Source organism: Emys orbicularis, chromosome 1 (genome assembly GCF_028017835.1).
Source record: "Emys orbicularis isolate rEmyOrb1 chromosome 1, rEmyOrb1.hap1, whole genome shotgun sequence".
NCBI classification, from domain to species: domain Eukaryota; kingdom Metazoa; phylum Chordata; order Testudines; family Emydidae; genus Emys; species Emys orbicularis.
In genome coordinates, this window is record NC_088683.1 from 296,394,544 (window position 1) to 296,410,472 (window position 15,929).

Below are 15,929 nucleotides of genomic sequence, written 5' to 3' on the forward strand. Positions count from 1 at the left end.
GCTGCAATTGCTAGCCTGCTGGGCAGCTGCTGCACAGGGAACTTAGGGGAGCGGAGAGCTGATAGGGGGGCTGCCGGTCCACCCTGGTTCCAAGCCCCCACCGGCTAGCTGCAACGGGCTGCTCTTCCTGCAAGCAGTGGACAAAGCAGGCGGCTGCCAAACGATGTTAGAAGGGAGCATTGCACAACTTTAAATGAGCATGTTTTCTAATTGATCAGCAACGTAACAATGAAACAACGTTAACCGGGACAATTTTAAGTGAGGAGTTACTGTATTATTTTTTAAAAGCATCTAACTATAGGGATACTTGTAAAATGCAAACAGTATATATTCTTTTTTGAGAGAATGTTAATATCACCTACAGTAATACTATTGTGTTAGGTATATTTAGTAGAGAAATATCGAGAGAAAAGTTAGATAGGCAAATACAGAGTAATACTTCCCCAGTTTCTAAATGTCCCTAATCAGAATAGTATTTGGACATATGTATAATTGTAAGGATGTAAATTATTCCAATCATTTCAACAGGAATATTCACATTGTGCTTAAGTGCTTTTCTGGGTCAAACCATAGCCTTATATAACTTATTTCTCATACAGTTTATGTTACATTCTAAGGGCTGGTCTACACTAAAGCTGTAAGTCAATCTAAGTTACGCTACTTCAGTTATATAAGTTATGTAACTGAAGTTGACATAATTTAGGTCGACTTACACCAGTATCTATAATGCGCTATGTCGATGGGAGACGCTCTCCCGCCTTTCTGGGAGGAGGAGTACAGACGTCAACAGGAGAGTGCTCTGACATTGACTTAGCTTGTCTTCACTAGACCCACTAAATTGACACCGCTGCATCAATAGCAGCAGTGCTGATTTAACCAGAAGTATAGAGAAGCTCTAGGACTAGCAGCAATGATTTTTGAGTGGGTTCTAAATTAGTTCTTTCAGAATGATGGGCATTGTGAATAATCAGAGTTTATACAGTTAATTGCAAATAGGAGAAGTCACCACTCCTTCCGCTGTGCTAGAGATGAGTAAAAGTAGGGATGGTTTTGTTTTTGCAAAGCCTTGTTGATTGAGTTGCTGTTTTGAAATATCAGTACCAGAGGCAGTCCAGATTCATGAGCAATTGTATCTGCCTCGCCTCCATTATACTAGTCTTTGTTATTGTCCATCTATAGTCTATTCCCAGTATTTAAGTATTAGCCTACCTAACTAACTGCATTGGCAAGCTGTCACATTCAACTGCAGTATGATTAGGTGTGTGCATGAATATAAGTGTGCATAAGAGTTGAGCAATTGGGCCCATGGAGTAGATATTAAAAAAATACATAAAACCAACTTCATGTTTTTATGTTAATTTTTTTCTTCCCATCCTGACTTTGTTCCAGGTACATATGCATTCTTCCCCCCTCCACCAATTCCTCCCACTGTTTCTTCTGGGGGGATTCTGCCATGATTTTGGTGTGAATCAGGAATGTAATGACCAGGATTTTTGGTGCAGAATGAAATGAAGGGCAAAAAGTCCTGAGGGGAATAATAGGTGGAGATGTGACATAAGCAAAATAATTCCATGTAATATCTGTTGTGTTGCAGCTGAATAGCTTCATCCACAGCTCATAAATACACTTTATGCCTCCCAGCTTTAACTCTGAGCCAAGTGAGTTAAAACAACAAAAATATAAGTAAAATGTATAGTGCCTTATCTGAATCAAATGATTATAGCTGCAGTTTATTTACAAAGTGCAGTCGCATTTTGGTGCCATGCACTTAGTAGACTAGCACAGATAGCATTTGCAAAGTATTGCTAATTAATTGTTAATAACCTGCTGGAAACATAACCAAAACAGACACTAAATTGTGAAACTAATTATCAAGGGCAGTGGAGCAGAAATGATTTAAAGATTTTAATCAGAATTCTGTGTGCAACTTTTTTTTTCTTGGCTTCCTACATGTATTGTACAAGAGAGAAATCCTATGCCCAAAAGGGGACTTAAAGTGAAACCAAACATGTGATTGTTTGTGATTATCTACAGTAAACAAGGGAGTCACTTATCTGTCTATAATTAATAAACTTTAAAGTAGAAATCAGTCAGTCAGACACTGATTAATGAGATCGCCAACTGCTTTGGGTCTACTGGGTGGGGGGAAGGAACAGTGCACTGTTGGAGAAGATAAACAGCAGCACAAGAATTTTAAAGTGATCAGTGATTGTATTTTTGAACTTGTAAAGATATGGTCATATTGAGGCAAGAATCCTCTTGCATTTAATCTCACCATTAACCCTCAGTGATTTGCAAATAAGTGATATTCTCATAAACCTAAAATGTTTAATGGAAAAAGGAAGCATTACTGTAAAGAACATCAACTATCTGTGACTGGAAATAGGTTGGAGCTGTAATTCAGGTACAAAAATAATCAAAAGTATCTTTGTAAAAGTGTATCATTGTTACATTGTCATAGAAGAACAGCTATTAACCTTTGAACGTGTTGAGTTTGCAAAAGTACGACAGAGCCAGCCCCAAGGAGGCAAAGAAATCTGGCAGCTGGTCTGAAAATAGAGTTGTTGGGTTTTTGTGGGTTTTTTTCCCCCTGTTGAAAAGTGTTTTTCTTTTAATAAAATTCTGTGAAAAGTTTCAACTTGTTAGTAAAATATCAAAAACTGAAACACATTGGCTGAAAATTATTGATTCAAAATGGCACCGCTGTGCCTCATGGGAGTTGTAATGGGAGCATAGTCACCCAAGCTACTTCTATGGGCCAGGATCTCTGGAGCTGGATTTTTGGGGAGTCTAGGGAAAATGTGATCTCAAACAGGAGCAGCTGGGGCCTACACGTGCCTCCCCTCCCCAACTGGTTCCATCTCCAAGTGCTCCATAGCATGTGTGTATGGGATTGGGGAGTGTGCTACTTCTTTCTTGTTCCCTCCCCATGCCATGGGGTTGTGGCAGAGCCTGTCCATCCCACATCTTCTGCCATTAGACAGCAGTGGCACAGGGGTGAAGGGGAAGACGGAGGGGTAGAAAGTCTTTTCTAATCTTGTATAATTAAGCTAGGTGAATGGGCAACATGATGTCATATGAAATTCAGCATTGAAAAATACAAGGTAATGTACATTGGAGGGAATGATTTCAACTATTTCAATCTTCATAGCTGGGATATAAGTTAGCTGTAACCACTTTGGACAAAGAGCTTAGTGTCCTTGTAGGTAGCCCAAGTAAAACCTCTGCTCACATAAAGGGGTAGTTACAAATAAAAATTAACCAAACGTTAGATTTTATAAGGATTACAATAGGGATTATAAGGAATACAATAAGGATTATAAGGAATACAGTTACTGAAATGCTAGAATACCACTGACATTCAATGAAACTGAAAGGAAGCAAATTCAAAACTGATAAAATGAAACACATGTATAATTAGCCTATGGAAAGCAGTGTCACAATATACCATTGATTCAAGAGCTCAGCATCAGTTAAAAGATTGGCCAGTAAGAACATGCACAATTACATTCAATGTTATTTTTAAATATTTGGAAGGAATAAAAGCCCTAATGATTCAGAACATATGCCAACCAATAACTGACAGGGATCAAGAAGGTTATTCTCTACTTATCCACTCTGAATTTTCTTGCACGTTTCTCAAAAGGATCTTGTTTGTTAGAGGCCAAATATTGGACTAGATGGATCCCTGGTCAGATGCAATAAGGTAGTCAAGTTATTAGTAGTAATTTTGTGTATGTTGTAAAACAGGGATCGGCAACGTTTGGCACACGGCCCATCAGGGAAATCCGCTGGCGGGCCGGGCATTTGTTTACCTGCAGCGTCCACAGGTTCGGCCAATCGCAGCTCCCACTTGCCGCGGTTCGCCGTTCCTGGCCAATGGGGGCTACGGGAAGTGGTGCAGGCCGAGGGATGTGCTGGCTGCCACTTCCCGCAGCCCCCATTAGCCTGAAATGGCGAACCGCAGCCAGTGAGAGCTGTGATCAGCCGAACCTGCGGACGCTACAGGTAAACAAACCATCCCGTCCCACCAGCAGATTTCCCTGATGGGCCGCGTGCCAAAGGTTGCCGATCCCTGCTATAAAATCTTTTTAAGAACATTTGTAATTTTGATGTGTATCTTTTTTTTCTTTTACAGCAAAAAGATCACATATTCAATAAAGTGTGGATAATAGTTTATTTGAAGTAGACCCATAGCTTTTGGAGAAGCAAACATGAAAAAAGAACATTTTGGCTCACATGATTTTGAAAGCTATGTATATTTGTGCCAGGAATTCATTAAATCTATAATGGATAAAATGGGAGAGCAGAATTGACTACATTACCTTCAAACCTGATAACGTAATTTCCAAGGTTGAAGTAATTTAATTGCTCTCTTTCAGAGAATTTGCAGTATATTTGGGCTGAGTCCTGTCACATCTCATGAAATATGTTTCTGACTTGGAAGAAAAAAGGGAGGCCTTATTGAAACCAAGCCAATCTTAAAATGAAAAATGAAAACAAAACTGGATCTGGTGAGAAAATATTCATGTAGTGGGTCATGGTGAAGCTCTAAAAGATTATGGATGAAATCCTGGTGTCATTGATTCTCTATTAACTTCACTGGGGCCTTTAAGTGGTGAAGTCACATTCTGGGTGCTACAAGCACAATAAAGTCTAATTCCTTGACTGTTTTGACGTTTATCATTTTCCAGTCCAATCTTTTTATTGCAGCTTTTTCCATTACTTGTTTCCAGATGATCCAACTCTTCCCTACAATCTTTTGTTCACCTTTTCCCAACATAAATCTGTAATATAGCTCCCTTTCTTGATAACATATGAGACGTTCACTTCTGACTGGTGTAAATTGTGTTATACTAGGGAAATTTAGATTTAGCGTGATCTATTGTCAATTATTTTTCACTACGTGGATGCACTTTTCAAAGAGATCAAATACAAATCCTGCAGGTAAAATGTCCTGTGCTTTAAATGGTCAATAAATATATAAGAAGTCTTCAAGAAATACCTAAGTGTTTCAGGAAGTGGTGATGGTGACAAACTGAGATCTTGGTAATGTGTACTTGTTTAACAAACTGGGGGGGACATTTCACAAGAATAGTCATATTACAAATTCTAGCCTGTCCACATTCTGCTCACCTAATCTTCCCGAGTGGTTCCTGTGCCAAGCAATTGTGTTTGTTATTACTGAGCTGTTGCTGTATTTAATCCAAAAATGATTTAATTTTTCTTGCCGATGATGGGCTCCTTGTGTATAGTTTGTATACTCGTTTGTAAAGTGCTTTGGAAATACTTTGGGATTATAGATGCTATATAAATGTAAGTTAATGTTTTAGAATGTTTGACTGCTGTTTGAGAAATCAGTATTTCTATTTTTTATGTTAATTGGCTTGAATATACTGTATAAAGCTAATTTTTGCTCTTAGTGTTCACAGAATTACTTATTAAAATAAATGAAACAATCAAATGTATTTTAAAAAGCAGCATATTCAGAACAGTGCTACAATAAATGCATTTAGTTTAGGAAAAGAAGAGTTGATACAGAGGTACAGATCCTTTCCTTCTTGGTGCTGTATATTACTGGGGGGAGAAGGGATAGCTCAGAGGTTTGAGCATTGGCCTGCTAAACCCAGGGTTGTGAGGTCAATCCTTAAGGGGGTCACTTAGGGATCTGGGGCAAAATCAGTACTTGGTCCTGCAAGTGAAGGCAGAGGGCTGGGACTCAACTCAATGACCTTTCATGGTCCCTTCCAGTTCTATGAGATAGATATATCTCCATATATTATTGTGGAAAATGGCAAATTCATACTAATAAAGTGCAACTCTCTTCTGAAAAGTGACTACAGTATGTAAAATGGCACTTCTTAACACACCTATCTATTTTTTGTGTGTACTCAGAGTCATATCTGTTGATTTTAGTGATAAAAATAAGTTTATACTATATTTTTACTCCTCAGAGGTACTGCGGAGCCAATACAGCTATGCGGAGTGTGAAATGAATTTTATTCTGGCATGTGCTTCATAGCGGATGAAGTTCCAATTGCAGAAATAACTATAATAATAAAAGCATATTTATTGAATGCAATGTGGCTGCATAGGTGTAAATGAGAACAGAATTTTTATTATTGGTAATGATACATTACTAGAACAGCTTGTATTTTAAATCTTAGGGTAAGGGCCAAATTCTGATCTCACTGACATATCTATGATTATGATATTGCATGGGATGTAATTGAGTGAAGAATTTGGGCTAGAGTTTATAGTGCTGGAAGCTAGAAGAAACGTCTTACTTGTATGCTGAATACATCTGATTTTTGTAACATAACAGAAATGGAAATCCACTGAGTCACCTTTTACATAATCACTCCTCAGATTAGAATAATACTTTAATGAAGAGAATCAAAGTTTGGTTATGTATCCCTTTTTATCTACTTTGCACATATAGTACAGATATGAAAGAATCCCCACATGCAAAAAGTCAAGTAATAGAGATCAGCCATAGATCTCAGCCTTGATAGTTGACCTTAAACTGTGAGCTAGAATTTGTATCTAGGGAACATTTAGATGACTATACATTGTTGATTAAAATCTATTATACTTTCCACACTCAAGAGAAAATATTTTGTTTTTTAACTTCTAGCTCATTTAGCCACCCCCCCCTTCCTCCCACAAGTTACTCTTATCTTATTCTGTGGTTACCCGTAAAGAGAGATTTATTTTCTTTTTTATTGTATAGTATAACTAAGCGGTTTACCTTGTTGGTTAATTTGGCTTCCTCTCAAGCCTAGTACATACACATTAAATTTACTTGTTCAACGACATTTCATGAATGCATTGAATAGACAAGTAAATGTAAAGAATGTGGACTATATTAATTCTCCAAATGATTATTTCCACATTGTCCCTGGGGATGGAGACATTAAACGTATTCTGCGGTTTCAGTGAAATGCCTTTACAGTAATTCAGAAGTTTTACTTCTCACGCATAATTAATTAACAGCAGAGATACATGGTGGAGCCAGAATGACTTTACAACGCAGCAGTAAAATACATTGAGAAGAGCTCAGATAGTATGATGATGAGGGCTATATATGTACCTACATAGTTATATGTAATTAAATGGACTCCTAATGCCAGGAGTACACTAGAGTTTCTTGCGATAACTGAGAATGAAAAATCATTTGGTTTTGCTAAACAATAGATATATATAAGGGCATGGTAATAAACATGCCAAGAACTTTTTCATTTTTGTAAAGAGATATCTTGGCAATCGGAGTTCCCTGCTTCAGGAGCAGGTCCTGTTTCAAAAACCCTGAAAATATTTCAAAAGTCTTATAATTTTAATGATCAGACTCTGCACTATATAGAACAGACAACACTATTCCCCCCCCCCAAAAAAACATCTGGTGTTTCTGGACATGATTGCTAACAGGAATCCATAAACTGTAATGAATTTGGCAAAATCCCAAGACTGCACATGACCTGGACAATCAGAGGGCATATGCCTTTGATAGAGTTAAAAGTTGAAGTTCCTGCCAATTCTTGAAAGTGTATTTCCATTCCTATTATGTTGCCATCCATCTTTGTTCCATAGTTTTGCCTGGATTTATTTTGACCAAGCTTCCTTTTATGAAGGTTCTAATTTCATTCAGCCACTGGGATAAGTATCAAACATCAGTGTGGTTTAAACTAGAGCTGTCAATTGATTAAAACAATGAATCATGATTAATAGTGCTTTTAAACAATCTACTACCATTTATTTAAATATTTTTGGATGCTTTTTACATTTTCAAAGATATTGATTTCAATTACAATACAGAATACAAAATATACAGTGCTCACTTTATATTTATTTTGTATTACAAATATTTGCACTGTAAAAAAGAAATAGTATTTTTCAAGTACTTTAGCACAATCTCTTTATCATGAAAGTTGAACTTACAAATGTAGAATTGTGTACAAAAAAACCTGCATTCAAAAATAAAACAATGTCATTTTTTAGAGCCTCCAAGTCCACTCAGTCCTACTTCTTGTTCAGTCAATCACTCAGACAAGTAAGTTTGTTTACATTTGGAGGAGATAACATTGCCCACTTCTTCTTTACATGGTCACCTGAAAGTGAGAACGGGCACTCACATATATGGAGATATACCTATCTCATAGAACTGGAAGGGACCTTGAAAGGTCATCAAGTCCAGTACCCTGTCTTCACTAGCAGGACCATTTTTTTTGCCCCAGATCCATAAATGGCCCCCTCAAGGATTGAACTCACAACCCTGGGTTTAGTAGGTCAATGCTCAAACCACTGAGCTATCCCTCCCCCCGAGGGCACTGTCGTCGCTGGTGTCACAAGATATTTACGTGCCAGATGTGCTAAAGATTCATATGTCCCTTCATGCTTCAACCACCATTCCAGAGGACATGCGTCCATGCTGATAACTGGTTCTGCTTGATAATGATTCAAAACAGTGTGGACCAATGCATGTTCATTTTCATCATCTGAGTCAGATGACACCAGGAGAAGATTGATTATTTTTTTTCGTGATTCGGGTTCTATAGTTTCCGCATCAGAGTGTTGCTCTTTTAAGACATCAGAAAGCATGTTCAACACCTCATCCCTCTCAATTTTTGGAAGGTACTTCAGATTCTTAAACCTTGGGTCAAGTGCTGTATCTATCCTTAGAAATCTCACATTGGTACCTTCCTTGCATTTTCTCAAATCTGCAATGAAAGTATTCTTAAAATGAACAACATGTGCTGGATCATCCTCTGAGACTCCTATAACATGAAATATATGGCAGAATGTGGTTAAAACAGAGCAGAAGGCATACAATTCTCCCCCCAAGGAGTTCAGTCACAAATTTAATTAATGCATTATTTTTTTTAACGAGTGTCATCTGCATGGAAGCATGTCCACTGGAATGGGGGCTGAAGTATGCAAGGGCATACAAATGTTTACCATATCTGGCACATTGCTACACCAGCTAAAAATGTTCCATGTGAATGCCTGTTCTCACTTTCAGGTGGCACTGTAAATAAGAAGAGGGCAGCAGTATCTCCCATAAACGTAACAAACTTGTTTGTCTTAGTGACTGGCTGAACAAGAAGTAGAACTGAGTGGACTTGTAGGCTCTAAAGTTTTACACTGTTTTGTTTTTGAGTGCAGTTATGTAACTAAAAAAAAATTACCTTTGTAAGTTGTACTTTCATGATAAAGAGATTTCACTACAGTACTTGTATGAGGTGAATTGGAAAATACTATTTCTTTTATCGTTTTTACAGTGCAAATATTTGTAATAAAAATAATAATAAAAATTAAGCATTGTACACTTTGTATTCTGTTTTGTAATTAAAGTCAATATATTTGAAAATGTTGAAAAACATCCAAAAATATTGAATACATTTCAATTTGGGATTCTATTGTTTAACAGTGTGATTAAAACTGGGATGAATCATAATTAATTTTTTAAATCACGATTAATTTTTGAGTTAATCGCATGAGTTAACTGTGATTAATCTATAGCACTAGTTTAAACTATACATTTAAACAATTCAGGCTTACTCAATGATGGTGCAGGAATGTAGGCTAGGGCCCTAAATGAGTACTGTATAAGTTATGATGTCTAGGAGAAATTTGGATTTGGAAACTTCCTTTTCTGTCACCGGCAACAGATATTCTACATCCATAGACAAAAAATTTCTTCAAAAATCAGAGGACAAAATCTGATAGAAGTTTGTCTGCTTTTCCATAGTGCAGAAAGTTGTTGAGCATTCCTGTATAATATTGAATGCCACAGCTCCCACTGAAGTCTTTTTGGAGTTGAGGGAAATCAGCATCTTATAGGGATACTCAGCAACATGAAAGATAGCGAGCCCACAGAACGCAGAGATGAACCCAACATTTTTTCATTGTGGTTGTCTTTTTTTCTATCCAGGGCAAGACTGTCCAGAAGTTTAGTCTGTATATTTTATCTCAAATACTTCACAACTTTATATATTCTTTCACAAGTTAATTACCATTTATTAAATATGACATCTTAATGTCACTGTGTTCACATTTTATCAAAACGATGACAGCTCCAAATCCATAATTCATAATTTTTATTTTAAGCTACTTAGTAAAGACATAAGAAATGGAAACAGTATTGACAGTGCTATGCACCTCAGATATCAACAGTAATAAATCAGTGTCATTACTTTGATATTAAAATATTACATTAAGCAAATATATACCCAACTTGTGTATATAAACTAGCTATCCTTTAAGACATCTCTGTCAGGTTTTTAGATACCATTGGTATCATTATCGTAAATATTGGGACCATAAATACAGGGTATTCACCCACGAAAGCTTTTGCTCCAATACTTCTGTTAGTCTATAAGGTGCCACAGGACTTTTTGTCGCTTTTTATTGATAACTAATAACCCATTTTATAGACATTGGACTGACATATATTGATGTGAAATGGTTATTGTGTTTTGTTTAACATTACAATGAATTTTGTACCATGTTTAGCAAATTGTCTTCAGCCCAATGATGTGCGATGCTGGGAAACAGATTCTAAGATGAAAACAGGAATCTTGGGTTGCTGGAAGGTACAGGCACTTCACTTTTAGCAAATATGCTAAGTCAGCCCATGGGGAGGAGGGTTTGGGCTGTAACAATCTTACAGAACCCTCTGGTAGTAGTTATACAGATCAGAATTTGCATCCTCTGTACTATTGCCCTTTGATAAACGCTATGATTGTGAACAGGCAAGAGCCTTAGGAAATAGGAAAGCAAAATTGAAAAAAACCCAACAACCCCTATTCTTTCAGCTTAATTTCAAAATGAATAATGATATTTTTCTCTTACAAGAATCTCATCCCTTTATCCCAGAGGATCCAAAAGGGACTGACAAATCTAGGCCTTAGTCTAGCAAATACCTAGCACATGCTTAACTTTCTTCAAATAAGTAGTTTCATTAAACCATACATGGATAACTCAATGCAACCACTGCCTCTTAAGAGCACAAACCACATTCTCTCTCCTGGAATATGACCAGGAGCCAGGATGTCTCTCCACCATGTTTTACTCTCTCTGAAGAAAGAAGAAAGAACTGATATCTAGAAGAGATCAGTCAATACTGTCAAAAATTAGTCAACTATGACTTTGTTTTACCTACACCAGTGGTTCTCAGGCTGGTCTGTGGAGCTCTCATGATCTGCAGAATTAATTTTGAGACCCAAGCAATGGGAAGATTGAATGGGGAGGAGATCCACAGGATTATCTCCACTACAAAATATTAGTATTAAAACAACACCTGTTACATGGATAAAATAGATTTTATATAAGCTAAAGCTACAATGCAAAACCATAGAGAAAATAAACCACTTTGCTCAGGCCTAGAAAACTCTACCAATCCTTTGGTTTTGAACAAAGATTATTACTATCTGAAAGCACACATGAAACTGCTTAGTAGTTGTCTTCTTTCTGACCAAAAGTTGTATGTTGAGGTCACACCATTTGGGCGAAGGCATGAACCTCACTTACCTTGTATATCACTCCCCAGGCAACAGCAGTCTTGGGGTATGCAGTATAACCCTGCAGATTTATCCCTTAGCAGAGGTACAAAACAGCCCAAACAAAAAGGAAAATAGTTCCTCAATTTTTGGGTGGCCTCCCTTACACAAAGGAGAGGAAGAAGTCATCAGACCCCACAGGAAATTTCAGCTCCCACCCTCCTGACTGTCTAAAGGAGAAGAGTTGAACCTGGGGATTAAAAAAATAAAAGAAAAGAAAAAAATAAAAGAAATGAACCAGCACATCTTTTCCCCAAAGGTCTCAGGCTGGCAGGGCATTAAAGCCATTCACCAGCAAGTAACCCCATGCTCTGGTCTGAGAGCTCAGCTTACTTCAGCTTCTCTTCACCTAAGCTGACTCCTTTGTGATATGTTTGCTCGGGACCCACAGGAGGTCTCTAACCGCTTCTTGCCTAGTGGCGGTGGGACATATCTTCCCCAACAATATATGGGATACAGTATACATTTTACTTATTTTTGTTAACATGTATTCTTTTTTGGTTAAATTCCTACCTGTGCCAGATGCTTCCACATTCTTTCTAAACCTCCTTTGAAATGAAGTAATTCAACAATAAACGAAGTATATACCCATGTCCTGGTTTCACATCCACTGTTTTCCTCCAAATGATTATCTTTTAAAATGCCCCATCTTCTTTAATGGGTGTGCTTAGGCTAATTTTGGGGAAACAAACAAATAGATGTATTTAAAAATGATTAGTTAGTATTCAAATATTATCATTGTAAAGCTGCCTGCAGTGACCTAAGAATGTGAGTACCAACCTCAGGGCAGATTGTTAAGAAGCAGGGCACAAACCCCAAACTGATTGTGAATTCTATGCTTAGATTTCACCAACCAATTATCAAGTGTCAACTCCTCAGGCACTATAACAGCCTAAACATGGAGTTGCAGACAATCTCCTTGGGTACTCCAATCAATCTTGCCACCCTGATGAACATAACTTTGTGATAAATTGTCTCTTATACCAAGAATCACAACAATATTCAGGTTACTCCCATTCCCACTTACCCCAGGTCAATTGTAACATAGATCTCACACCAAAGACAATGCTCCTAGACAATCCTATAATAAACTATATAAAGATTTATTAAATAGGAAAAGGAAATGAGAGTTCTTTACAAGTAAGCAATAGATACACAAATTAATTCCAATCTTAAATTTCAAAAGGTAATAGAAACTTCTATGCAAAGCAAGCTCTATATGTCTTTCAGGGCTAACCCAGGATAAGCAGTGAAAAGTGCTTGCTTATGTCTAGAAAACCTTGCCTCTTCCCCCCAAGTCCAAGGAACATAGAGATTATCAGTTTTTTCCTGTTTTTTTTTTTAATCCCTCTCCTTCCATGTGCTCTGAGCTGCAAACTAAGCTGATGGGAAGAATTTACTTGCATGGCTTCTCTTTGTTTGTGTTGGTGGGGTGGGGGGAAGGAGGAAGCAAGACAAATCTTTTGTCCTCTGTAGTGTTCCATAATAGTGTCTGGTGTAATGAACCATCTCTGTTGGGAAGAACATAACACCTTCTGTTGGAGACCAGCACTTTACATTAGCTAATGTCTCTCTCCTGTCTGGTGATTTACATAGTCCCAGAGGCTTACAATACAACTGCTCAAATATAACCTTAGTGGAGTACAGACGTTATAAGTGAGATTAATGCATGCAGCAGTTCACGGGCATTCAATAAAATCTAAATACTAAAGACATTCTTATAATTCTAATACCTATTTTAACAAAAAAGGTGAGTCAAATTGATTCCAGCCATGAATTTGTCAGTGTTCCACTGAGGCATGGGAACCTTGGCCTGAGCTAGCACCTGGTCTGCCAGCATCATAGTCATCAACTCATGTGGATACTAAAAGCATAGACTACAACTATTACTGAAAAAGGTTCTAAGGGTTTCAATGGGGCTTACCACTTTCAGCATCATACTTTGCAATATTTTCAAACAGATAAACACATTTTATATAGGACTTTCCATCTAGAAAGATCCCCAAATCCTTTACAAACTGTGGCTGAAGTCATGTAATCCTTATTCCAAGCAAGACTCCCATTCACGCAATATATTTTGGGAGGTTCTGCCTGAGGGGGTTTGTCAAGGCTGTATCCCCACTTTGAACTTTAGGGTACAAGTGTGGGGGCCTGCATGAGGACTTCTAAGCTTAACTACCAGCTTAGATCTGGTCCGCTGCCACCATTCCCGTCCCTGGGAAGCTTTGAGAAATCTTTCACCAATTCCCTGGTGAATACAGATCCAAACCCCTTGGATCTTAAAACAAGGAGAAATTGACCCTTCCCCCCTCCTTCCTTTCACCAACTCCTGGTGAATACAGATCCAAACCCCTTGGATCTTAAACAAGGAGAAATTGACCCTTCCCCCCTCCTTCCTTTCACCAGCTCCTGGTGAATACAGATCCAAACCCCCTTGGATCTTAAAACAAGGAAAAATCAATCAGGTTCTTAAAAAGAAGGCTTTTAATTAAAGAAAAATGTAAAAATCATCTCTGTAAAATCAGTATGGAAAATAGCTTTACAGGGTAATCAAACTTAAAGAGCTCAGAGGACCCCCCTCTGTCTTAGGTTCAAAGTACAGCAAACAAAGATAAACACTCTAGTAAAAGGTACATTTACAAGTTGAGAAAACAAAGTAAAACTAAGACGCCTTGCCTGGCTTTTTACTTACAAGTTTGAAATAAGAGAGACTTGTTTAGAAAGATGGGGAGAACCTGGATTGATGTCTGGTCCCTCTCAGTCCCAAGAGCGAACAACCCCTTAAACAAAGAGCACAAACAAAAGCCTTCTGCCCCCCAAGATTTGAAAGTATCTTGTCCCCTTATTGGTCCTTTGGGTCAGGTGTCAGCCAGGTTACCCGAGCTTCTTAACCCTTTACAGGTAAAAGGATTTTGGAGTCTCTGGCCAGGAGGGATTTTATAGTACTGTACACAGGAGAGATGTTACCCTTCCCTTTATAGTTATGACAGGGTTCTATTAGAGGAGAGAAGCCTTTAAATTCCATCCAGTGCTCCAAAGCTGCTGATCCAACAGAGGCTACCCAGTGGTTGCACATATCCTAACTGCTGTGTTACCAGCCCTGAGCACAGCTGACCCATCACACGTATTTTTCTGTTTCTGTGGCACTGACCAGCTTCAAACTCCTTTTGGGTTGTAAGGCTTGGTGGGGTTGCACCCTACTGCAAGCAGACTTGCTGAGACCAGGGTCTCTCAACCTTGGTTCTGCCAGTGAAAAAGGTGAAGCCAGCCATTTATCTGAACAAAGGGAGAATATAAAAGCAATTCTTCTTCTAAGCCTTCATATCTAGTGTCACTGTTGTCAGCACAGGAAGTAAAATCAAATTTCTTGTAAATCAGTTTTTCCCTCCTCATGCTTCATTCCTCTAGTAGACAGCTTAATGAAATTTGACTCTGTAACCTGTCCACTTCATCCTTGTAGAGTTTATGTCATCTGTTGCGCAGCAGCAATGATAAATCTTATCCTACAGCCTGGATACACTTTTACTGGATATACTTTTCATGGCAATTTAAATGACTGTTTCTTATGCTTCCTGCACAGAGCTTATCTGGTAGCTGTTTCTTTCACTATTGCTAACCGAATACATAAAGATAGCATCAAGCCACTACAGTGGAGTGGGAAGTAAAAAGCTTCTGATTATCCTAGAATGGTCAAATAATTGAAGAGAAGGTAACAATAGGCTATCATCTGCCTACTGTTCAAAGAAAAAGTTTATTTCAAGATTAATACCTAAAAATGCTTAAAGGTGAACAGAAAGGCATTTTATCTGCCAAGTCCTGAGTTTAGTGTTCAGTATTTGAGAAATGCAACAATTATGAAAACACTGACACCTACAACAGGGCAGGGATCCTAATTTCCTGTATTTGTTACATGGGTTTTGATGTCACTGTTGTTACCCACGGCAGCAGGGGGAAAAACACAACCCAGAAATCATATCTGGACAAGCACAAAAAGAAGAAATAGCTTTTCAGATATTATTGTCCAGGCATAGATGTATTTGTAAAGTGTAAGTCTCCCTGTCCTGTAAGCTTAATAATTTTTAATGTCTTTTACCATTTTTATCAGTATGTTAGAGCACTGACAACAGAAAATTCTATAGTGGAAGTTTGCATGTATTTAGAATTGAAAGGCTAAGACAAAAGAGTGTCTCCTCGAACATTAATTAATTGCTAATGCTGAGAGGTATTTGTTTGTTTTCTTTTCTTATTTTGTAAATAGTACAATAGCACTGTAGTTCTTGTTCTCTTTGGAAATTTTGACTTTGTGCCATAATTATTTTTTCAGCTTGTAGACTATTCATTCTATTTGATCAGCCTTAAAGACCCATTATG